Raw genomic sequence first — 23,997 nt, forward strand, 5'->3', positions numbered from 1 at the left:
AGTCTGTACCTCACTCTCAGGTGTCTGTTGTTCTATATATAAATCACCCAAACCCCTCGATTAGATTCTAGTCTGTACCTCACTCTCAGGTGTCTGTTGTTCTATATATAAATCACCCAAACCCCTCGATTAGATTCTAGTCTGTACCTCACTCTCAGGTGTCTGTTGTTCTATATATAAATCACCCAAACCCCTCGATTAGATTCTAGTCTGTACCTCACTCTCGGGTGTCTGTTGTTCTATATATAAATCACCCAAACCCCTCGATTAGATTCTAGTCTGTACCTCACTCTCAGGTGTCTGTTGTTCTATATATAAATCACCCAAACCCCTCAATTAGATTCCAGCCTGTACCTCACTCTCGGGTGTCTGTTGTTCTATATATAAATCACCCAAACCCCTCGATTAGATTCTAGTCCGTACCTCACTCTCAGGTGTCTGTTGTTCTTTATATAAATCACCCAAACCCCTCGATTAGAATCCAGCCTGTACCTCACTCTCAGGTGTCTGTTGTTCTATATATAAATCACCCAAACTCCTCGATTAGAATCTAGCCTGTACCTCACTCTCAGGTGTCTGTTGTTTTATATATAAATCACCCAAACCCCTCGATTAGAATCCAGCCTGTACCTCACTCTCAGGTGTCTGTTGTTCTATATATAAATCACCCAAACTCCTCGATTAGATTCTAGTCTGTACCTCACTCTCAGGTGTCTGTTGTTCTATATATAAATCACCCAAACTCCTCGATTAGATTCTAGTCTGTACCTCACTCTCAGGTGTCTGTTGTTCTATATATAAATCACCCAAACTCCTCGATTAGATTCTAGTCTGTACCTCACTCTCAGGTGTCTGTTGTTCTATATATAAATCACCCAAGCCCCTCGATTAGAATCCAGGCTGTAACTCACTCCCGGGTATCAGTTATTCTATATATAAAACACCCAAACTCCTTGATTAGTAACTCACTCCTGAGTTAATATACCAAATGAATGGGGTTTGTTACCAGAGGGATGGTTTTCGATGGCAGAGTTAGGATATCAGAGGGATGTGCTGTGATGGGAGTTAGGGTATTGGGGATGGGCTGTGAGGGGAGTTAGGGTATTGGGGATGGGCTGTGATGCGGAGTTAGGGTATTGGGGATGGGCTGTGATGGGGGAGTTAGGGTATTGGGGATGGGCTGTGATGGGAGAGTTAGGGTATTGGGGATGGGCTGTGAGGGGAGTTAGGGTATTGGGGATGGGCTGTGAGGGGAGTTAGGGTATTGGGGATGGGCTGTGATGGGAGTTAGGGTATTGGGGATGGGCTGTGAGGGGAGTTAGGGTATTGGGGATGGGCTGTGAGGGGAGTTAGGGTATTGGGGATGGGCTGTGATGGGAGAGTTAGGGTATTGGGGATGGGCTGTGATGGGGGAGTTAGGGTATTGGGGATGGGCTGTGATGGGGAGTTAGGGTATTGGGGATGGGCTGTGATGGGAGAGTTAGGGTATTGGGGTTGGGCTGTGATGGGGGAGTTAGGGTATTGGGGATGGGCTGTGATGGGGAGTTAGGGTATTGGGGATGGGCTGTGAGGGGAGTTAGGGTATTGGGGATGGGCTGTGATGGGAGTTAGGGTATTGGGGATGGGCTGTGAGTGGAGTTAGGGTATTGGGGATGGGCTGTGATGGGGAGTTAGGGTATTGGGGATGGGCTGTGAGGGGAGAGTTAGGGTATTGGGGATGGGCTGTGAGGGGAGTTAGGATATTGGGGATGGGCTGTGAGGGGAGTTAGGGTATTGGGGATGGGCTGTGATGGGAGTTAGGGTATTGGGGATGGGCTGTGATGGGAGTTAGGGTATTGGGGATGGGCTGTGATGGGAGTTAGGGTATTGGGGATGGGCTGTGATGGGAGAGTTAGGGTATTGGGGATGGGCTGTGAGGGGAGTTAGGGTATTGGGGATGGGCTGTGAGGGGAGTTAGGGTATTGGGGATGGGCTGTGATGGGAGAGTTAGGGTATTGGGGATGGGCTGTGATGGGAGAGTTAGGGTCTTGGGGTTGGGCTGTGATGGGGGAGTTAGGGTATTGGGGATGGGCTGTGATGGGGAGTTAGGGTATTGGGGATGGGCTGTGATGGGGAGTTAGGGTATTGGGGATGGGCTGTGATGGGAGAGTTAGGGTATTGGGGATGGGCTGTGATGGGAGTTAGGGTATTGGGGATGGGCTGTGAGTGGAGTTAGGGTATTGGGGATGGGCTGTGATGGGAGAGTTAGGGTATTGGGGATGGGCTGTGATGGGAGTTAGGGTATTGGGGATGGGCTGTGAGGGGAGTTCGGGTATTGGGGATGGGCTGTGATGGGGAGTTAGGGTATTGGGGATGGGCTGTGATGGGGAGTTAGGGTACTGGGGATGGGCTGTGATGGGAGAGTTAGGGTATTGGGGATGGGCTGTGATGGGAGTTAGGGTATTGGGGATGGGCTGTGAGTGGAGTTAGGGTATTGGGGATGGGCTGTGATGGGAGAGTTAGGGTATTGGGGATGGGCTGTGATGGGGAGTTAGGGTATTGGGGATGGGCTGTGAGGGGAGTTAGGGTATTGGGGATGGGCTGTGATGGGAGTTAGGGTATTGGGGATGGGCTGTGAGTGGAGTTAGGGTATTGGGGATGGGCTGTGAGGGGAGTTAGGATATTGGGGATGGGCTGTGAGTGGAGTTAGGGTATTGGGGATGGGCTGTGAGGGGAGTTAGGGTATTGGGGATGGGCTGTGATGGGAGAGTTAGGGTATTGGGGATGGGCTGTGATGGGGAGTTAGGGTATTGGGGATGGGCTGTGAGGGGAGTTAGGGTATTGGGGATGGGCTGTGATGGGAGTTAGGGTATTGGGGATGGGCTGTGAGGGGAGTTAGGGTATTGGGGATGGGTTGTGATGGGGGAGTTAGGGTATTGGGGATGGGCTGTGAGGGGAGTTAGGGTATTGGGGATGGGCTGTGATGGGGAGTTAGGGTATTGGGGATGTGCTGTGATGGGGAGTTAGGGTATTGGGGATGTGCTGTGATGGGAGTTAGGTTATTGGGGATGTGCTGTGATGGGAGAGTTAGGGTATTGGGGATGGGCTGTGATGGGAGTTAGGGTATTGGGGATGGGCTGTGATGGGAGTTAGGGTATTGGGGATGGGCTGTGATGGGAGAGTTAGGGTATTGGGGATGGGCTGTGATGGGAGAGTTAGGGTATTGGGGATGGGCTGTGATGGGAGTTAGGGTATTGGGGATGGGCTGTGATGGGAGAGTTAGGGTATTGGGGATGGGCTGTGATGGGAGAGTTAGGGTATTGGGGATGGGCTGTGATGGGAGAGTTAGGGTATTGGGGTTGGGTTGTGATGGGAGAGTTAGTGTATTGGGGATGGGCTGTGATGGGAGAGTTAGGGTATTGGGGATGGGCTGTGATGGGAGAGTTAGGGTATTGGGGTTGGGTTGTGATGGGAGAGTTAGGGTATTGGGGATGGGCTGTGATGGGAGAGTTAGGGTATTGGGGTTGGGTTGTGATTGGAGAGTTAGGGTATTGGGGATGGGCTGTGATGGGAGAGTTAGGGTATTGGGGTTGGGTTGTGATGGGAGAGTTAGGGTATTGGGGATGGGCTGTGATGGGGGAGTTAGGGTATTGGGGATTGGGCTGTGATGCGGAGTTAGGGTATTGGGGATTGGCTGTGATGGGGAGTTAGGGTATTGGGGTTGGGTTGTGATGGGAGAGTTAGGGTATTGGGGATGGGCTGTGATGGGGGAGTTAGGGTATTGGGGATGGGCTGTGATGGGGAGTTAGGGTATTGGGGATTGGGCTGTGATGGGGAGTTAGGGTATTGGGGATGGGCTGTGATGGGGAGTTAGGGTATTGGGGATGGGCTGTGATGGGAGTTAGGGTATTGGGGATGGGCTGTGATGGGGGAGTTAGGGTATTGGGGATGGGCTGTGATGGGGAGTTAGGGTATTGGGGATTGGGCTGTGATGGGGAGTTCGGGTATTGGGGATGGGCTGTGATGGGAGAGTTCGGGTATTGGGGATGGGCTGTGATGGGGGAGTTAGGGTATTGGGGATGGGCTGTGATGGGGAGTTAGGGTATTGGGGATGGGCTGTGATGCGGAGTTAGGGTATTGGGGATGGGCTGTGATGGGGAGTTAGGGTATTGGGGATGGGCTGTGAGGGGAGTTAGGGTATTGGGGATGGGCTGTGATGCGGAGTTAGGGTATTGGGGATGGGCTGTGATGGGGAGTTAGGGTATTGGGGATGGGCTGTGAGGGGAGTTAGGGTATTGGGGATTGGGCTGTGATGGGGAGTTAGGGTATTGGGGATGGGCTGTGATGGGGAGTTAGGGTATTGGGGATTGGGCTGTGATGGGGAGTTAGGGTATTGGGGATGGGCTGTGATGGGGGAGTTAGGGTATTGGGGATGGGCTGTGATGGGAGTTAGGGTATTGGGGATGGGCTGTGAGGGGAGTTAGGGTATTGGGGATGGGCTGTGAGGGGAGTTAGGGTATTGGGGATGGGCTGTGAGGGGAGTTAGGGTATTGGGGATGGGCTGTGATGGGAGAGTTAGGGTATTGGGGTTGGGTTGTGATGGGAGAGTTAGGGTATTGGGGATGGGCTGTGATGGGAGTTAGGGTATTGGGGATGGGCTGTGAGGGGAGTTAGGGTATTGGGGATGGGCTGTGAGGGGAGTTAGGGTATTGGGGATGGGCTGTGAGGAGAGTTAGGGTATTGGGGATGGGCTGTGAGGGGAGTTAGGGTATTGGGGATGGGCTGTGAGGAGAGTTAGGGTATTGGGGATGGGCTGTGAGGGGAGTTAGGGTATTGGGGATGGGCTGTGAGGGGAGTTAGGGTATTGGGGATGGGCTGTGATGGGAGTTAGGATATTGGGGATTGGGCTGTGATGGGGAGTTAGGGTATTGGGGATGGGCTGTGATGCGGAGTTAGGGTATTGGGGATGGGCTGTGATGCGGAGTTAGGGTATTGGGGATGGGCTGTGATGGAAGAGTTAGGGTATTGGGGATGGGCTGTGATGGGAGCGTTAGGGTATTGGGGTTGGGTTGTGATGGGGAGTTAGGGTATTGGGGATGGGCTGTGATGGGAGAGTTAGGGTATTGGGGTTGGGTTGTGATGGGGGAGTTAGGGTATTGGGGATGGGCTGTGATGGGGAGTTAGGGTATTGGGGATGGGCTGTGATGCGGAGTTAGGGTATTGGGGATTGGCTGTGATGGGGAGTTAGGGTATTGGGGATGGGCTGTGAGGGGAGTTAGGGTATTGGGGATGGGCTGTGATGGGAGAGTTAGGGTATTGGGGATGGGCTGTGATGGGGAGTTAGGGTATTGGGGATGGGCTGTGATGGAAGAGTTAGGGTACCAGAGGGATATGAACATGAGAAATAAGAGCAGGAGTAGGCTATACGGCCCCTCGAGCCTGCTCCGCCATTCAATAAGATCATGGCTGATCATTGACCTCAACTCCACTTTCCCGCCCGATCTCCATATCTCTCGATTCCCCGAGAGTCCAAAAATCTTTCTATCTCAGCCTTGAATATACTCAAAGACTCAGCATCCACAGCCCTCTGGGGCAGAGAATTCCAGAGATTCACAACACTCTGAGTGAAGAAATTCCTCCTCATCTCGGTCTTAAATGGCCGCCCCCTTATCCTGAGACTATGCCCCCTAGTTCTAGACACTCCAGCCAGGGGAAACAACCTCTCAGCATCTACCCTGTCAATCCCCTTCAGAATCTTGTATGTTTCAATAAGATCACCTCTCATTCTTCTAAACTCCAGAGAGTATCGGCCCAATCTACACAATCTCTCATCATAGGACAGCCCTCTCATCCCAGGAATCAATCTAGTGAACCTTCGTTGCACCGCCTCCAAGACAAGTACATCCTTCCTTAGATAAGGAGACCAAAACTGTGCACAGTACTCCAGGTGTGGTCTCTCCAAGGCCCTGTACAATTGTAGCAAGACTTCCTTACTCTTATACTCCAACCCCCTTGCAATAAAGGCCAACATGCCATTTGCCTTCCTTATTGCTTGCTGTACCTGCATGCTAACTTTCTGTGTTTCTTGCACGAGGACACCTAAATCTCTCTGTACACCAACATTTGAAAGTTTTTCACCATTTAAAAAATATTCTGTTTTTCTATTCTTCCTACCAAAGTGAATAACCTCACATTTCCCTATATTATACTCCATCTGTCACCTTACTGCCCACTCACTCAGTCTATCTATATCCCTTTGCAGATTCTTCATGTTCTCACAGCTTACTGACACACCTAGCTTTGTATCATCAGCAAACTTGGATACATTACACTCGGTCCCTTCATCTAGGTCATTAATAGAGATTGTAAATAGCTGAGGCCCCAACACTGATCCTTGCGGCACCCCACTAGTTACAGCCTGCCAACCTGAAAATGACCCGTTTATCCCTACTCTCTGTTTTCTGTCCATTAACCAATCCTCTATCCGGGCTACTATATTAACCCTATGAGCCCTAAACTTGTCTAATATCATTTTATGTGGCACCTTATTGAATGCCTTTTGGAAATCCAATGCGTTGTGATGGGGAGTTAGGGTATTGGGGATGGGCTGTGAGGGGAGTTAGGGTATTGGGGATGGGCTGTGATGGGGAGTGACATCACCGACAGGACAGTGCACACTCAGTGACATCACCAACAGGACAGTACACACTCAGTGACATCACCAACAGGGCAGCGCACACTCAGTGACATCACCGACAGGGCAGCGCACACTCAGTGACATCACCGACAGGGCAGCGCACACTCAGTGACATCACCGACAGGGCAGCGCACACTCAGTGACATCACCGACAGGGCATTGCACACTCAGTGACATCACCGACAGGGCAGAGCACACTCCGTGACATCACCGACAGGGCCGTGCACACTCAGTGACATCACCGACAGGGCAGCGCACACTCAGTGACATCACCGACAGGGCAGCGCACACTTCAGTGACATCACCGATAGGACAGTGCACGCTCAGTGACATCACCGACAGGACAGAGCACACTCAGTGACATCACCGACAGGACAGAGCACACTCAGTGACATCACCGACAGGGCCGTGCACACTCAGTGACATCACCGACAGGGCAGCGCACACTCAGTGACATCACCGACAGGGCAGCGCACACTCAGTGACATCACCGACAGGACAGTGCACACTCAGTGACATCACCGACAGGGCAGCGCACACTCAGTGACATCACCGACAGGGCAGCGCACACTCAGTGACATCACCGACAGGGCAGCGCACACTCAGTGACATCACCGACAGGGCAGAGCACACTCCGTGACATCACCGACAGGGCCGTGCACACTCAGTGACATCACCGACAGGGCAGCGCACACTCAGTGACATCACCGACAGGGCAGCGCACACTCAGTGACATCACCGACAGGGCAGCGCACACTCAGTGACATCACCGACAGGGCAGAGCACACTCAGTGACATCACCGACAGGACAGTGCACACTCAGTGACATCACCGACAGGGCAGTGCACACTCAGTGACATCACCGACAGGGCAGCGCACACTCAGTGACATCACCGACAGGGCAGCGCACACTCAGTGACATCACCGACAGGGCAGTGCACACTCAGTGACATCACTGACAGGGCAGTGCACACTCAGTGACATCACCGACAGGGCAGCGCACACTCAGTGACATCACCGACAGGACAGCGCACACTCAGTGACATCACCGACAGGGCAGAGCACACTCAGTGACATCACCGACAGGACAGAGCACACTCAGTGACATCACCGACAGGGCAGCGCACACTCAGTGACATCACCGACAGGGCAGCGCACACTCAGTGACATCACCGACAGGGCAGTGCACACTCAGTGACATCACCGACAGGACAGTGCACACTCAGTGACATCACCGACAGGGCAGCGCACACTCAGTGACATCACCGACAGGACAGCGCACACTCAGTGACATCACCGACAGGGCAGCGCGCACTCAGTGACATCACCGACAGGGCAGCGCACACTCAGTGACATCACCGACAGGACAGCGCACACTCAGTGACATCTGGAACTATACCCCAGTTAGAGTTAATCAGTGGTAGGAAAGTTACTAGAATCTTTGCTCGTAGATTAAATAACAAATCCTGAAGCAGTGGCTGTATGGTGCCTCAGCCTGAGTCAGTGCTCTTGTCTGTATCGGGGCCTGTAGCAGGGTCCCTGCTTGGTCCAGTGCCTGTGTCTGTGGTGACTCCCTTACCGATACTGGTGCCCCTACCACAGATCACTACTCCAAACCCATTCCTGGCCTCTCGCCACTCTGTCCAGTGTGTGCATCAGCAGCTGAATAATTTGCAAGATCATCCAAGAGCACGAGCTGCTAAAACACACAGAGGTAGAGGCACACCAGGAACGTGCGGGAACATTCCGGAACTGCGCAACCACAACATGTTCCTTTAATTCCTGCCATTACGGTGTTTCATTATTGTGAACCTCTGTCATGTCTTCACTTCTAGCAGAATACACAAGCAGGCTCTGTAATGGTGCACACACTGCCCGATGACACACATTAATAAATCATTAGCAAGCTCCTGTCATTGAGCCGTGTCAAAGTACTTAGAATAGGACTCACCGACTGCGCTCCACTTTACTGGGATCCCACACTCAGCACCTCTGAGAGCTCTGATCCAACGCACGTTCCTTCCAACAGCCACATCTGTTAACAACCCGCAGCTCCTGCCTGTCAGCAGGAAAGAGAAAACTTTCTCTCAAACTGTGGCTGTTAACATTTCCTGTGCAGGAAATGTCGCTCTAATAAAATCCAAGCACAACACCACACACCCGCCGTGTACACACCACATTCACCCCGACACCCTCCACACTCCCTGTGCACACAAACACCGCACACACCCAGGAATTCAGGAGATACTTCTTTACAACAACTTGTATTTATATAGCATCTTTAACGTAGTAAAATGTCCCGAGGCGTTTCACAGGAATATTATCAAATAAAATTGGACACCGAGCCACATAAGGAGATACTGGGACAGAGCAGCATGGTGGCATAGTGGTTAGCACTGTTGCCTCACAGCGCCAGGGACCCGGGTTCGAATCCGGCCTCGGGCGACTGTGTGTGGAGTTTGCACATTCTCCCCGTGTTTGCGTGGGTTTTCTCCGGGTGCTCCGGTTTCCTCCCACAGTCCAAAGATGTGCGGGTTAGGTTGATTGGCTATGATAAATTGACCCTTAGTGCTAGGGGGATTAAATACGTGGGGTTACAGGGATAGGGTGGGATATGTGTTGGTGTAGGGGTTACGGGGATCGGGTGGGATATGTGTCGGTGCAGGCTCGATGGGCCGAAATGGCCTCTATCTGCACTGTGGGGTTTCTGTGATTCTGTGAATAAGTTTTAAGGAATGCCTTAAAGGAGGAGAGAGACGTAGAGAGGTTTAGGAAGGGAATTCCGGAGCTTGGGGCCTAGGCAACTGAAGGCACGGCCACCGATGGTGGAGCGATTATAATCAGGGATGCGCAAGAGGCCAGAATTAGAGGAGCGCAGATATCTCAGGGGGTTGTGGGGCTGGAGGAGATTACAGAGATAGGGAGGGGCGAGGCCATGGAGGGATTTGAAAACAAGGATGAGAATTTTAATATCGAGGCGTTGCTTAACTGGGAGCCAATGTAAGTCAGCGCGCACAGGGGGTGATGGGCGAACGGGACTTGGTGCGAGTTAGGACACGGGCAGCCGAGCTTTGGATAACCTCAAGTTTACGTAGGGTGGAATGTGGGAGGCCAGCCAGGAGTGCGTTGGAATAGTCAAGTCTAGAGGTAACAAAGGCATGGATGATGAACGCAGAGAAATCAGAGGGTTGTGGGGCTGAAGGAGATTCCAGAGATAGGGAGGGTTGAGGCCATGGAAGGATTTGAAAACAAGGATGAGAATTTTAAAATCTAGGTGTTACTGGACAGCCAATTTAGGACAGCGAGTACAGGGGTGATGGCTGACTGGTGCTTGTTGCGACTTAGGATACAGGCAGCAGAGTTTTGGATAAGTTAAAGTTTATGGAGGGTGGAAGATGGGGCGGCCGGCCAGGAAAACAGTGGAATAGTCAAGTCTCGAGGTAACAAAGGCAGGGATGAGGGTTTCAGCAGCGGATGAGCTGAGGCCGGGGGTCGGGGGGGGGGGGGTGGAGGGGAGGGTGGGGGGGAGACGGGCAATATTACGAAGATGGAAGTAGGCCGTCTTGGTGATGGAGTGGATATGGGGTCGGAAGCTCAAGTCAGGGTCAAATAGCAGGCCAAGGTTGCGAACAGTCTGGTTCAGCCTCGGACAGTTGCCAGGGAGAGGGATGGAGTCGGTGGCTAGGGGAGCGGAGTTTGTGGCGGGGACTGAAAAGAATGGCTTCGGTCTTGCCAATAGTTAATTGGAGAAAATTTCTGCTGATCCAGTACTGGATGTTGGACAAGCAGAGACTGTGGAGGGGGGTCAAGAGAGCTGGTGGTGAGGTCGAGCTGAGCTGAGAGTTGAGGGAGTGGTGAGAGGGTGGAACTCGCGACCACATGCAGTGGTTGAGGCGGATAGTATAGATGCATTTAACAGGAAACTAGATATGTAAATGAGCGAGAAACTAATAGAAAGTTACGTTGATAGAGTAAGGATAAGAGGGGTGGGAGGAGGCTGGCGTGGAGCACAAACACCGGCACAGACCAGTTGGGCCGAATGGCCTGTTTCTGTGCTGTACATTCTATGTAATTCTATGATATTTATGTACAAATTAAAACATGCCCCCGCAGTATTAATTACTGACAGGGTTAAAACTCCTCCACTTGGTATTAATAACTGACAGGATTTAAACCTTCCCACCCCATGCTACATAATCATTACAGAGAGTCTGCACGTACGCTGCGAGTAGCTAATACCACAGTTAAACTATGCTGGTTTCAGTCAGGTGCTGCAGGTTCAGGTACAAGCAGTGATGTGCCCTGCAGATAGTGTGCCTGCCCAGGACGAAGAGCGTGTGCAGAGTCCTCATTTCAAGGTGATTGAATCTCTCAGAGAAGAACTTACCTCTCCGTTCCGACAGGAGGGTGGCAGGGTGGAGTTCAGGAGGAGAGGTGTCTGACCCCTTGCTGCCGCTCCACTCCACTCTCAGTACACTGATATAACAGCCTCGATTTGCCCACCACCGCAACACATGCCAAGGCTCCCTTTCCACCCAGGTATTGGTTCATACTGCTGTCAGAGTGCTGCTGTTTAACCAGTCACGACACGCTCTCCCTCTGTCATCCCTGTGACCTGGGGCAGCCCGAATGCAAATCACTTCTCTCAACAACTAAATTCGGCCGTTTTCTGTGCAGGCTTTTTATTTGCTGCGGGGTTTCGCTTTTTATTTACCTGCCTTTGTTGTGGCTCCGCTGCTTCACACTCTAACACCTTCAACCTCTGCTCACAATTCAGATCCTGCCCACAACCCACAGGGGAGATGCTTGGGACTCTGTCCCTTTAAGACATTCCAGTCCCGAACATTGTGCCCCCTCCCCCCTCCCCCCAATCCGTCTGTTGCACTTTCGCCAAAGAGAGAACCTCTACAGCACCTTTCACAACCTCAGGAACTTCCAAAGTGCTTCACAGCCAATGAACTACTTTTGGAGTGTCTACAGTCACTGTTGTAATGGTAGGAAACACAACAGCCAATTTGCGCACAGCAAGCTCCCACAAACAGCAATGTGATAATCTGTTTATTTTTAATGATGTTGATTGAGGGATAAATATTGGCCAGGACACTGGGGAGAACTCCCCTGCTCTTCTTCAGGAAGTGCCTTCGGAATTTTTACGTCCACCTGAGAGGGTAGATGGGGCCTCGGTTTAATGTCACATCTGAAAGACGGCACCTCCGACAGTGCAGCGCTCCCTCAGCACTGCACTGGAGTGTCAGCCTAGCTTTATGTGCTCAAGTCCCTGGAGGGCGGCTTAAACCCGCGACTTTCTGACTCAGAGGCGAGAGTGCTGCCCACTGAACCACGGCTGACTCCTGCGGTGCCGACACTAACAGAGCTCCGAGCTACACCAGGCCAGAGAAGAAATCAGGAAGCTGTGGAACTCCACTCAGAGAATGAGGAACAACCCGTCCAGGGTTAGTTACTCTTCCCCAACACACAAAGCGCCTTGACGCCAGAGACATCACGGGTCAAACTCACACCGGCAGAGGTCCTGAAATCACGTGAGCTCCGGCTGGTGATCGGAGAGGCCTGGTCACTGGAACCAGAATGACCTTAACCGGCATGCCTTGGAGGCTGAGCACAGGAGATAGGCCCGTCCCCTCCAGCTCTCTCGGCTCTGCTCACACTCACCATGCTGCCGCTGCTGCTGCTGCTGGCTCGGCAGTAAATAACAACAAATACTGAAATAAATGTGTAAATTTGCAGGGCTCTGGGGAAAGAGCAGGGGAGTGAGACTAATTGGAAAGCTCTTTCAAAGAGCTGGCACAGGCATGATGGTTCACAGCATTACCTCAGATATACGGCACAGAAACAGGCCATTCGGCCAAACCAGTCCATGCCGGCGTTTATGCTCCACTCGAGCCTCCTCTCGTCTTTCCTCATCTAAATCTATCAGCGTAACCCTCTATTCCCTTCTCCCTCATATGCTTGTCTAACCTCCCCTTAAATGCATCGATACTATTCGCTTCAACCACTCCCTGTGGTAGCGAGTTCCACATTCTCACCACTCTCTGGGGAAAGAGGTTTCTTCTGAATTCCCCATTGGATTTCTTGGTGACTATCTTATATTGATGGCCTCTAGTTATGCTCTTCCCCACAAGTGGAAACGTTCTCTCGGTACCCACTCTATCAGAAACTTTCATAATTTTAAAGACCTCGACTAGGTCACCCTTCAGCCTTCTTTTTTCAAGAGAAAAGAGACCCGGCCTGTTCATCCTTTCCTGATAGGTTTACCCTCGCATTTCTGGTCATGTGGCAGAGCCACTGAGGGGCTCTGAACAACTGTACATAATTCCCTTTAACGATGTGTTAGCTACAGACTAAATCTGTACCATTGTATAGACTGTTTGCATGTACAGTGTGCGGTCCCTTTAAGAGCGCGGGCAAACGCGATGACATCATGCTGCTAATCACGTGATCACCCAAACACGGGAAAAATGTGATGACGTCATGACGCCATCCACGGGACCGCCCAGGCAGTCCTCGTGGAGCCTCCGACCTGTTAAGACCTGTATTCATAGTTCTCTTGCATCAATCTGTTTAAACTTGTTAGTTTGACATTAAAAACCTTTTTGATTGATTGCCTGCGTCGAACTTAATCTCTATATAGGAACTTGACCATTCCTACATTGGTGACCCCGACTTTTGTGAACGGATTTCGCAAAAGGAACACAGCATGGAGGCAAACGCTGTTTCATTGAAGCTGCCGCAGTTCTGGGAGCAACAAGCGACCTCCTGGTTCATCCAAGTTGAAGCCCAATTCGCCCTGAGAGGCATCGTTGAGGATCAGACCCGATACTTATACGTGGTCTCCGCACTCGACGGCTCTACCGCCTCGCAGATCGTCAGTCTTCTCGAGAACCCCCCGGCAGACCGCAAGTATGAGACCCTCAAGGCGCGGTTGCTACAGGTCTTCGGGCTCACGAAATCAGAGCGCGCCCGTCGGCTGCTCGCTATGCCCGGGATCGGGGACTCCAAACCTTCCGAGCTGATGAGCCAAATGCTCACACTCCTCGGCTCCGAACCGGAATGCTTTCTCTTCAGAGAGTTATTCCTCAGCCAATTACCGGAGCAAATGCAAGCGGCCTTGGCGAGATCCGAGGTCGAAGACTGCGCAGCGCTCGCTGCCGAGGCAGACAAAATATTCACAGTTACGCAACAGTACTGCGCTGCCATGAGGCTCCCATCCCCCACAGACGCCGCCCCAGCTCCTCAGCCCGCGGGGCTGTGCTTCTATCACGTGCGGTTTGGTGCGAAGGCGAGATGCTGCCGCCCTCCCTGCAGCTTCCCTCCCAAAAAAAAACAACAACTCCGTCCAATGAAGAACGGGTCTAACGGGTGCCCCGCGGCTGCAATGGCAATCGGCAATGCAGGCAAGCTGCTCTTCATCACAGATACCCTCTCCGGTCGTCGGTTCCTGTGCGACACCGGAGCGCAGTGCAGCATTCTACCCGCGTCAGCTCTTGATGTACAGGCTGGGAGGCACGGCCTCCCCCTCGAAGCGGCTAATGGCGGAGCTATTCGGACCTTCGGCAGACGGCGGGTCCAGGTGTGCTTCAGTGGCCAGCGGTTTTTCTGGGAATTCGTTACGGCCAAGGTTTCGCAAGCCATTCTCGGTGCAGATTTCCTGTGCGCCAACGGCCTCCTGGTCGATGTAAGGAACCGACGGCTGATCAACGCGGCCACGTTTCACTCTATCCCTTGCCACCATAGTAACACCATGCCGCGCACCGTCTCCTGCGCTTTCCCGACTTCGAATGAGTTCGCTCGCCTGCTAGGCGACTTTCCAGACCTGACCAGGCCCACGTTCTCCTCCACGGCCATGAAACATGGTGTGGAACACCACATCACCACCACCGGCCCCCCAGTCCACGCGCGGGCCCGGCGCCTCGAACCTGGCAAGCTAGCGGTCGTGAAAGCGGAGTTCGCAACAATGGAATGCTTAGGGATTATTCGCAGGTCGAATAGTCCCTGGTCTTCACCTCTTCACATCGTTCCGAAACCTGGCGGCGGATGGCGGCCCTGCGGCGACTATCGGCGCCTAAACGACGCCACCACTCCTGATCGATACCCGATCCCCCACATTCAGGATTTCTCTGCCCATTTGGCAGGAAACACCGTTTTATCCGAGGTTGACCTTGTCCGAGGCTACCACCAGGTCCCGGTGCACCCGCAAGATGTCCAGAAGACCGCAGTCATCACCCCTTTCGGTCTTTTTGAATTTTGAAGGATGCCGTTTGGGTTGAAGAACGCCGCCCAGGCTTTCCAGCGCCTCATGGACTCCATGCTGCGGGACCTCAAGTTCCTTTTCATCTACTTAGACGATATTCTCATCGCCAGTCCTAATAAGGAGGAACACATCTCTCACCTCCGCACCCTCTTTCGACGCCTCAGCCAACACGGCCTGATTATCAACCCAGCCAAGTGTCAGTTTGGTCTGCACCAAATTGATTTCCTGGGACATCGCATTACCGCAGAGGGAGCAGTTCCTTTGCAAGCGAAGGTGGAGGCGGTGGCATCCTTTCCATGCCCGCAGAACATAAAGGCCCTGCAGGAGTTCCTCAGCATGGTAAATTTTTACCACCGTTTCGTGCCTAAGGCAGCACTGCTCATGCAGCCCCTGTACGAGGCCCTCAAGGGCAAGTCTGGCAAGGATCCGGTAGGCTGGATGGTTGACATGGACCGGGCATTCACCGACACCAAGAGCGCCTTAGCCAACGCGACCATGCTGGCGCACCCGCTCCCAGGAGCCACCATCGCCCTCACCACCGACGCGTCAGATTACGCAATCGGCGCCGTTCAGGAGCAGTGGGTGAACAGGACGTGGCAGCCGTTGGCATTCTTCAGCCGTCAACTGTGGCATAACGAGCGGGCGTACAGTGCTTTCGACAGGGAGTTACTAGCCCTTTTTCTGGCCATCCGCAATTTCCGGTTCTTGTTGGAAGGACGTCCTTTCACCGCTTTCGTCGACCATAAGCCACTGACTTTTGCCATGGCCAAGACCGCCGAACCGTGGTCATCTTGACAACAACGTCAGCTGACATATATCTCCGAATTTTCCACAGATATTCAGCACGTGGCCGGTAAAGACAACCTGGTGGCAGATTGCCTCTCCCACGCGACCGTGCATGCGGTCCAGCTGGGCATCGACTACGCCCTCATGGCAGCAGACCAAGTCTCAGACCCAGAAGTGCAGGCTTACCGCACCAACACCACTAGCCTCCAGTTGGCCGACGTCAGGTTCCATTCGGCTGGTACCACGTTGCTGTGTGACGTCTCCGTTCGGGACCCTCGCCCTATTGTGCCGGTTGCCTGGCGCCGCAAGATGTTTGACGCCATACATGGCTTGTCACACCCAGGAATGAAGGCTTCTCAGAAGCTAATGTCATCTAAGTTCATTTGGTGGGGCATGCGTAAAGATGTCCGCGACTGGGCCAAAACCTGCGTGGTCTGCCAAAAGGCCAAGGTGCAGCGCCACATCAAGGCTCCATTGGCCACCTTTGCAGTTCCTGAGCGACGGTTTGACCACATTAATGTGGACCTGGTAGGACCACTTCCACCTTCCCATGGTTTTACGCACATCCTGACCATAGTAGATGGCACCACCAGATGGCCGGAGGCGGTTCCCCTGTCATCTACTACTTCGGCGGACGTGGCCAGGGCGTTCATCTCTTCATGGGTCGCCCGTTTTGGAGTGCCTGCTGACATCTCTTCGGACCGGGGACCGCAGTTTTCCTCTGCACTCTGGAATGCGGTGGCTCAACGACTCGGTGTCAAATTCCACCGCACCACAGCCTACCACCCACAAGTGAACGGTCTGTGCGAACGTTTTCACAGATCGCTTAAGTGCGCACTGAGGGCCAGCCTCCAAGACGCTGGATGGGCAGACAAGCTGCCGTGGGTCATGTTGGGCCTTCGCACGGCCCCCAAGGAAGATCTTCACTCTTCCGCGGCAGAGCTCGTTTATGGTCAGCCGCTGCGAGTGCCAGGGGATTTCCTGCCAACACCAACGGAGCCATGGTCCGCCTCACGCCAACTTATCAGTCACCAGGAAGCAGCCAGATGTTTCGCGCCGGTTCCCACATCGCATCACGGGTTTCAGGGCTCTCACGTTCCAGCGGAGCTGAAACAAGCCGACTACGTGTTCATCCGCCACGATGCTCACCGGGATTCGCTCAAGGCCCCATACACTGGCCCCATACACTGGTTAGAGGCAGGAGATAAAACCTTCAAGGTGGATGTCTGTGGTAAACCGGACCACATTTCGGTCGACCGTTTGAAGCCAGCACACCTGGATCTTGACCGTCCCGTCGAGACCGCACAGCCACCGAGACGAGGTCGGCCGCCCACCGTCATCACGCCAGAACAAGTGCAACCACCCGCCGGACCGCCCGCCGTCCAACAGCTTCCGCTTCGGGAATACAGGAGTCGTTCTGACAGGCTTGTCAGACCCCCTCGCCGTTTGACTTTTTCCGTTAAAGACAATTCTGGGGGGGGCGCATGTGGCAGAGCCACCGAGGGGCTCTGAACAACTGTACATAATTCCCTTTAACGATGTGTTAGCTACAGACTAAATCTGTACCATTGTATATACTGTTCGCATGTACAGTGCGCGGTCCCTTTAAGAGCGCGGGCAAACGCGATGACGTCATGCCGCTAATCACGTGATAACCCAAACGCGGGAAAAATGTCATGACGTCATGACGCCATCCACGGGACCGCCCAGGCAGTCCTTGTGGAGCCTCCGACCTGTTAAGACCTGTATTCATAGTTCTCTTGCATCCATCTGTTTAAACTCGTTAGTTTGACATTAAAAACCTTTTTGATTGATTGCCTGCGTTGAACTCAATCTCTAGATAGGAATTTAACCATTCCTACAGTATCATCCTTGTAAATCTTCTCTGCACCCTCTCCAGTGCCTCTGTATCCTTTTTATAATATGGCGACCAGACTGTATGCAGTACTCCAAGTGTGGTCTAACCAAGGTTCGAATGGGCCTCCTTCTGTGATGTAGAATTGTATGAAATCCAGCCCCTGGTTTGAGGCCTAGCTTCATCCCTGCCCTCACAGCATACGTTGCACCCAAGCATCATTAGTCGGCATAGCAACCAAATCACCGTACAACAACAACTTGCATTTGTACAGTGCCTTTAACGTGAGCTGGATTAAGAAATCTTCAGGCGTCAGGGCACGTTAGGGCCCCATCACAGCTATACAGAAAATACTGGACCTCACTCCCACCCCATTCCCCAGCCTCCCTCTCACCCCCGCTACAAGCACCCGGGAGATTCATGCCCCATTCCGGGAGATTCACGGTCAATCCAGGATGGTTGCGCCCCTGGGTGTGGATTCACCATCCCGTTAAACACGCCCTACGGCACAAATCAGTGCCACCTGCCGCAACGGAGAAGGACGATATTATCAGGGCGCCAACTAAACTGGGGGCTGCGCAGGGTCAACAGCGACCCAGTGGGCAGAACTCTCGCCTCCAAGTCATTGGTCAGGAGTTCAGACCCAAATTCAGGACTTGAGCCCACAATCCAGGCCGACACTCCCAGTGCAGTGCCGAGGGAGCGTTGCCCTGTCGGAGGTGCCGTCTCTTGGATGAGACGTTAAACTGACGACCCCTCTGCCCTCTCGGGCGGACGCAAAAGATCCCGTGGCGCCAATTGAAGAAGAGCAGGGGAGTTCTCCCCGGTGTCCTGGTCAATATTGTTCCCCCAACCAACATCGCTAAAAACAGATTATCTGGTCATTTATCATTGGGCATTGCTGCTTGTGGGATCTTGCTGTGCTCATATTGGCTGGTGTGTATCCTAAATTACGACAGTGACTAAAAGTACTTCATTGGCTGTAACACGCTTCTGGATGTCCTGAGGTTGTGAAAGGAATGACAGAAATCTAAGCACTGCTTTCTGTCCCGCTTTGGGGGTGTGCAGATGGTAACTTTGAGGAAGGAAGCTGGTTTTTATTGCAACAACCTGCAGTAAGTGGACAAAGCCGTTTATTTTAAGCTGTACCCAACCCCCCGCGCCCACAATCACACAATCAGGGAACAGAGCCAGAGCCTATCACAAGACCAGGCTCTCTCAGCGAGACGAGGCGGTGGGAGGAATTATTGGGAGAAGTAGAGGGGGGGGGTCATTCTTAACAGAAAGCTCATCGAATGAGGAGCAGAGCAGACCCTGTGTCGGCACTAACTCTCCCCGGAATTGTCCCCCGCTACATTAACGGGAGGCCTGTGGAAGCAGCTCACACACCGTTCCCAGGCCCGCTCCATGTGGAATACTCGTGTGATTCAAACACTCGGCCCACCTACTTGGCACTGCACAAACCAACAGGAGCCAGCACTGACTGCCACAGTTCCTGCACCCCCACCTCAACCAGTCTGCTGCCGTTGTTGTACAGCCCCTCTCCAACCCCATCCCTCCCCAACCCACCCCTCCCCACCCCTCCCCACCACCTCCCCTCGCACTCCAACACACCCCCTCCCCTCCCCAACACCTCCCCTCGCACTCCAACACACCCCCTCCCCACCCTAACACCTCCCCTCGCACTCCAACACTCCCCCTCCCCACCCCACCCCACCCGACCCCACCCCAACACCTCCCCTCCCCTCCCCAACACCTCCCCTCACACTCCAACACTCCCCCTCCCCACCCCAACACCTCCCCATCCCTCCCCAACATCTCCCCTCCCCATCCCTCCCCACCCACCCCTCCCCAACACCTCCCCTCACACTCCAACATTCCCCCTCCCCTCCCCACCCCTCCCCAACACCTCCCCTCACACTCCAACACACCCCCTCCCCTCCCCAACACCTCCCCTCGCACTCCAACACCTCCCCTCCCCATCCCTCCCCACCCGACCCCACCCCAACACCTCCCCATCCCTCCCTAACACCTCCCCTCCCCATCCCTCCCCACCCCTCCCCTCCCCACCACCTCCCCTCGCATTTCCAACACTCCCACTCCCCAACCCTCCCCACCCCAACACCTCCCCTCGCACTCCAGCACTCCCACTCCCCACCCCACCCCTGCCCAATGATATGCCTATCAATTAGTCCAATAAAAGGCGACGAGTTAAGAACGTAACTGAAGGTTTTTATTGGCTAAATAACAGAGCCCACCCTCGTGGGTGATCCGATCCAACAGGGAGGAATACTAGCCAGTCAGCTACCTTTATACCTGGGCAGGTAATGGGCGGAGTCGGAGGTGGTCAGCCCAGGTATAACAGTGCGACAAGAGGCGACCTCGTGTAGTGATGTGACAGTGAGAACAGTGAGAACAATATACAGTGATAACTATAACAGTGGTTTACCACATTCACCCCTTGTTTAGATTAGAGTCCGGCGGGGTGAAGTGTATTACCAGCTCTGGTATGTCAGTCTGTCCGGAGGCTTCGTTAGCCTCTCCGATCGTCGCAGCGGCGGTGTTACATTATCCGGTGTTAAAGCTGGTGTCTGCGTAGTCGGCAAAGGCTCGTGGGGTTCCGGCATGCCGTCTACCTCGGCTGGACTCGGGGGGTTGGGAGGGGGGGGTGAGGGTGCGAGGTCTCGTAAGGAGACAGTGTCCTCCCGTCCGTCTGGGTAAGCCACATAGGCGTACTGGGGGTTGGCGTGCAGGAGGTTCACCTTCTCGACCAGGGGGTCCGTTTTATGGGCCCTCACGTGCTTTCGCAGCAAGACGGGTCCCGGAGAGGTCAGCCAGGTTGGTAGGGTGGTTCCCGTAGTCGACTTCCTGGGGAAGACAAACATTCGGGCATGGGGGGTGGTGTTAATGGCAGTGCAAAGTAGTGACCGGATGGAGTGCAGCGCAATCGGGAGGACCTCTTGCCAGCGGGAGGTTGGGAGGCCCTTAGACTTTAAGGCTAAGAGGGTGGCCTTCCATACCGTCGCGTTCTCTCTTTCCACCTGGCCGTTCCCTCGGGGGTTGTAGCTGGTGGTCCTGCTTGCTGCAATACCCCTCTCCAATAGGAACTGACGGAGTTCCTCGCTCATGAAGGAGGCGCCCCGGTCACTATGTATATAGTTCGGGAACCCGAACAAGGCGAAGAGTTTGTTCAGGCATTTAATGACCGTGTTACTGGTCATGTCTGGGCAGGGGAAGGCAAAGGGGAAACGGGAGTACTCATCAACGATGTTGAGGAAGTACACATTACGGTCGGATGACGGTAGGGGCCCCTTGAAGTCGATGCTCAGACGCTCGAAGGGGCGGGTGGCCTTGATCAGGCTTGCTCTGTCCGGCTTATAGAAGTGCGGTTTGCACTCAGCACAGATCTGGCAGTTCCTGGTCATGGTCCTGACCTCCTCGATGGAGTATGGCAGGTTGCGGGCCTTAATGAAATGGTAGAGTCTGGTGACTCCGGGGTGGCAGAGGTCATTGTGGAGGGTCTGAAGTCTATCACTTTGCGCGCTGGCGCATGTAATGCGTGAAAGAGCATCAGGGGGGTCGTTCAGTTTACCGGGCCGGTACAAGATCTCATAATCATAGGTGGAAAGCTCGATTCTCCACCTCAAGATTTTGTCGTTCTTGATCTTGCCCCTCAGCTTGTTATTAAACATGAAGGCAACCGAGCGTTGGTCGGTGAGGAGGGTAAATCGTTTGCCTGCCAAGTAGTGCCTCCAGCGCCGTACTGCCTCCACAATTGCCTGGGCTTCCTTCTCGACCGACGAGTGTCGGGTCTCGGGGCCCTGTAGGGTCCTTGAGAAGAAGGCTACCGGCCTACCCTCCTGGTTAAGGGTAGCGGCTAGGGCGAAGTCGGATGCATCGCTCTCCACTTGGAAGGGGATTGACTCATCCACTGCGTGCATTGTGGCCTTGGCTATGTCTCCCTTAATGAGGGAGAAGGCCGCGCACGCCTCTTCCGTGAGGGGGAAGGATGTGGTTTTCAGGAGGGGTCTGGCTTTGTCCGCATAATTGGGTACCCATTGGGCATAGTAGGCGAAAAGCCCCAGGGTTCTCCTAAGTGCTTTTGGACAGTGGGGGAGGGGTAGCTCCATGAGGGGGCGCATTCTTTCGGGGTCGGGGCCGATGACTCCGTTCTCTACTACACAGCCAAGGATGGCAAGGCGCGCTGTGTTAAACACGCATTTCTCCTTATTGTAGGTGAGGTTCAGCCGTTGGGCCGTACGGAGGAATTTCTCCAGATTCACGTCGTGGTCCTGCCGGTCGCGGCCGCAGATGGTGACGTTATCTAGGTAGGGGAATGTGGCCTGCAGTCCGTTCTGGTCAACCATCCGGTCCATCTCCCTTTGGAAGACCGAGACCCCGTTGGTGACACCGAAGGGGACCCTAAGGAAGTGGTATAGGCGCCCATTCGCCTCGAAGGCGGTGTACTGGCGGTCCTCGGGGTGGATAGGGAGTTGGTGGTAGGCCGACTTAAGGTCGATGGTCGAGAATACGCGGTATTGTGCAATCTGATTGACCATGTCAGATATGCGGGGAAGGGGGTATGCGTCCAGCTGGGTGTATCTGTTTATGGTCTGGCTGTAGTCGATGACCAGGCGATTTTTATCGCCGGTCTTAACGACCACGACCTGGGCACGCCAGGGGCTGTTGCTCCCCTCGATGATGCCCTCCTTCAGGAGACGCTGCACCTCAGAGCTAATGAAAGCTCTGTCCCCAGCGCTGTACCGCCTGCTCTTGGTAGCGACGGGTTTGCAGTCGGGGGTGAGGTTAGCGAACAGGGAAGGTGGCGGCACCTTGAGGGTGGATAGGCTGCAGGTGTTACGCGGTGGGCGGTTTAACCTTCGCTGGTTGTCGACTGTGAGTGGGGGGAGGGGTCCACCGTATGCTAGGGTTACACTTTGGAGGTGGGATTGGAAGTCCAGGTCTAGTAGGACGGCAGCGCAGAGCTGGGGGAGGACGAGGAGTTTAAAGTTTTTATACTCTGTACCCTTAACCGACAAGGTCACAGCACAGTAGCCGCTAATGTCCGTGGCGTGGGACCTCGATGCCATCGAGATTCGGTTGCGCGTTGGCAGGACAGGGAGGGAGTAGTGGCTCACCGTGTCTGGGTGGATGAAGCTCTCCGTGCTTCCGCTGTCGAACAGGCAGGTCGTGGCGTGGCCGTTTACTTTGATGTCCATCATCGACTTGGACAGGTGGTGTGGGCGGGCTTGATCCAGAGTGACGGAGGCTAGCGTGTAGGTAAGCGAGTCGTTGTCGTCTGCGGGCGAGGCGGTCGTCGGGTCCGGGGGCCCGGTGGCAGTCGGGCGTGGTGTGTAAAATGGCGTCTCCCACGAGGTAGGACAAAATGGCGGAGAAGATGGCTGCCCCCATAACTCACATGAGGCACTATTGGGGTCGGTTGCCTTGATCAAAGATGGCCGCCCCCATGACTCACGTGTGGGGATACTGGCCTCAGTTGCCGTGAAAGAAGATGGCCGCCCCCACAGTTCGCATGAGGCACTGCTGGCCTCTGAAGATCCGCTCCTGCAGGCCTTAGAGAAATGGCCTTTCTTCCTGCAGGTTGTGCAGGTAGAGTTCCTGGCTGGGCAGCGCGACCTCGGGTGCTTCTCCTGGCCGCAAAAGAAGCAGCCGGCGGCCCGATCGCGGGTGCCCGATGTCGGAGCCGGTACCGGGGGTGGCGGGCCCGGTCGGGTCCGGGACGCCGACGCTGAGGTAGGTCCCGGGGGCGGCGCTGCGAAGGGTATTGCGGTAGGGGTCGGGCCCGAGTCCCAGGGTCGCGAGCAGTACCTGGAAAACGCCTCCTGGTCCTGATGGGCCACCTCCAGGGAGAGAGCGAGGGCTTCAGCTTTGTCCAGGTCGAGGTCTTTAGCTTCAAGCAGTCTTTGCCGTGAGTAGTCGGACCGTAGGCCTTTCACAAAGGCATCGCGGATATTATCTTCCGTATTTTCAACAGCCGTCACCGCTTTAAAGTCACAGTTCCTGCCGAGTGCTCTTAGCGCCGTAAAAATTCAGCTACAGACTCTCCTGGCTGTTGCGGGCGGGATCTTAGGAGGTGCCTGGTGTACATGTAATTTACCGGGCTGCGGTACTGCTGTTTCAGTAGGTTGATAGCGGCCTCGTACGTAGTCGTGTCCTGTATGAGTGCGTATACTCTCGGCTCGCTTGGGCGTTCAGAAGTCTTAGTTTGGATCTCTGCGGGGCGCCGGATTCTTCCAGGTAGGATTCGAAGCAGTCCAGCCAGTGTTTGAAGTTGAGGGCTGCGTTTGGTGCCTGTGGGTTTAGATCCAAGGTATGGTGGTTTCAAGGCTTGCAGCCAAGCCGGCTGGTGTGGCCCGTTGTCTGGAGGCTGCTGTTGCTGTGCTGCTGGTG

General features: G+C 54.1%; 1 protein-coding gene across 1 annotated transcript in view; it reads right to left on the bottom strand.

Moving 5' to 3' along the window:
- Positions 1-8,826, bottom strand: part of tor4aa (torsin family 4, member Aa) — an 80,877-nt gene extending 72,051 nt beyond the window's left edge. The window contains exon 1 of the mRNA XM_085965916.1: positions 8,628-8,826. The gene's annotated coding sequence lies outside the window, so the exon portion shown is untranslated. The remainder of the gene's footprint in view (positions 1-8,627) is intronic.
- Positions 8,827-23,997: the final 15,171 nt, after the last annotated feature.

The sequence above is a fragment of the Somniosus microcephalus genome, chromosome 23, assembly GCF_052327205.1.
Source record: "Somniosus microcephalus isolate GS21.2 chromosome 23, FLI_Smic_1.0, whole genome shotgun sequence".
NCBI classification, from domain to species: Eukaryota; Metazoa; Chordata; class Chondrichthyes; order Squaliformes; family Somniosidae; genus Somniosus; species Somniosus microcephalus.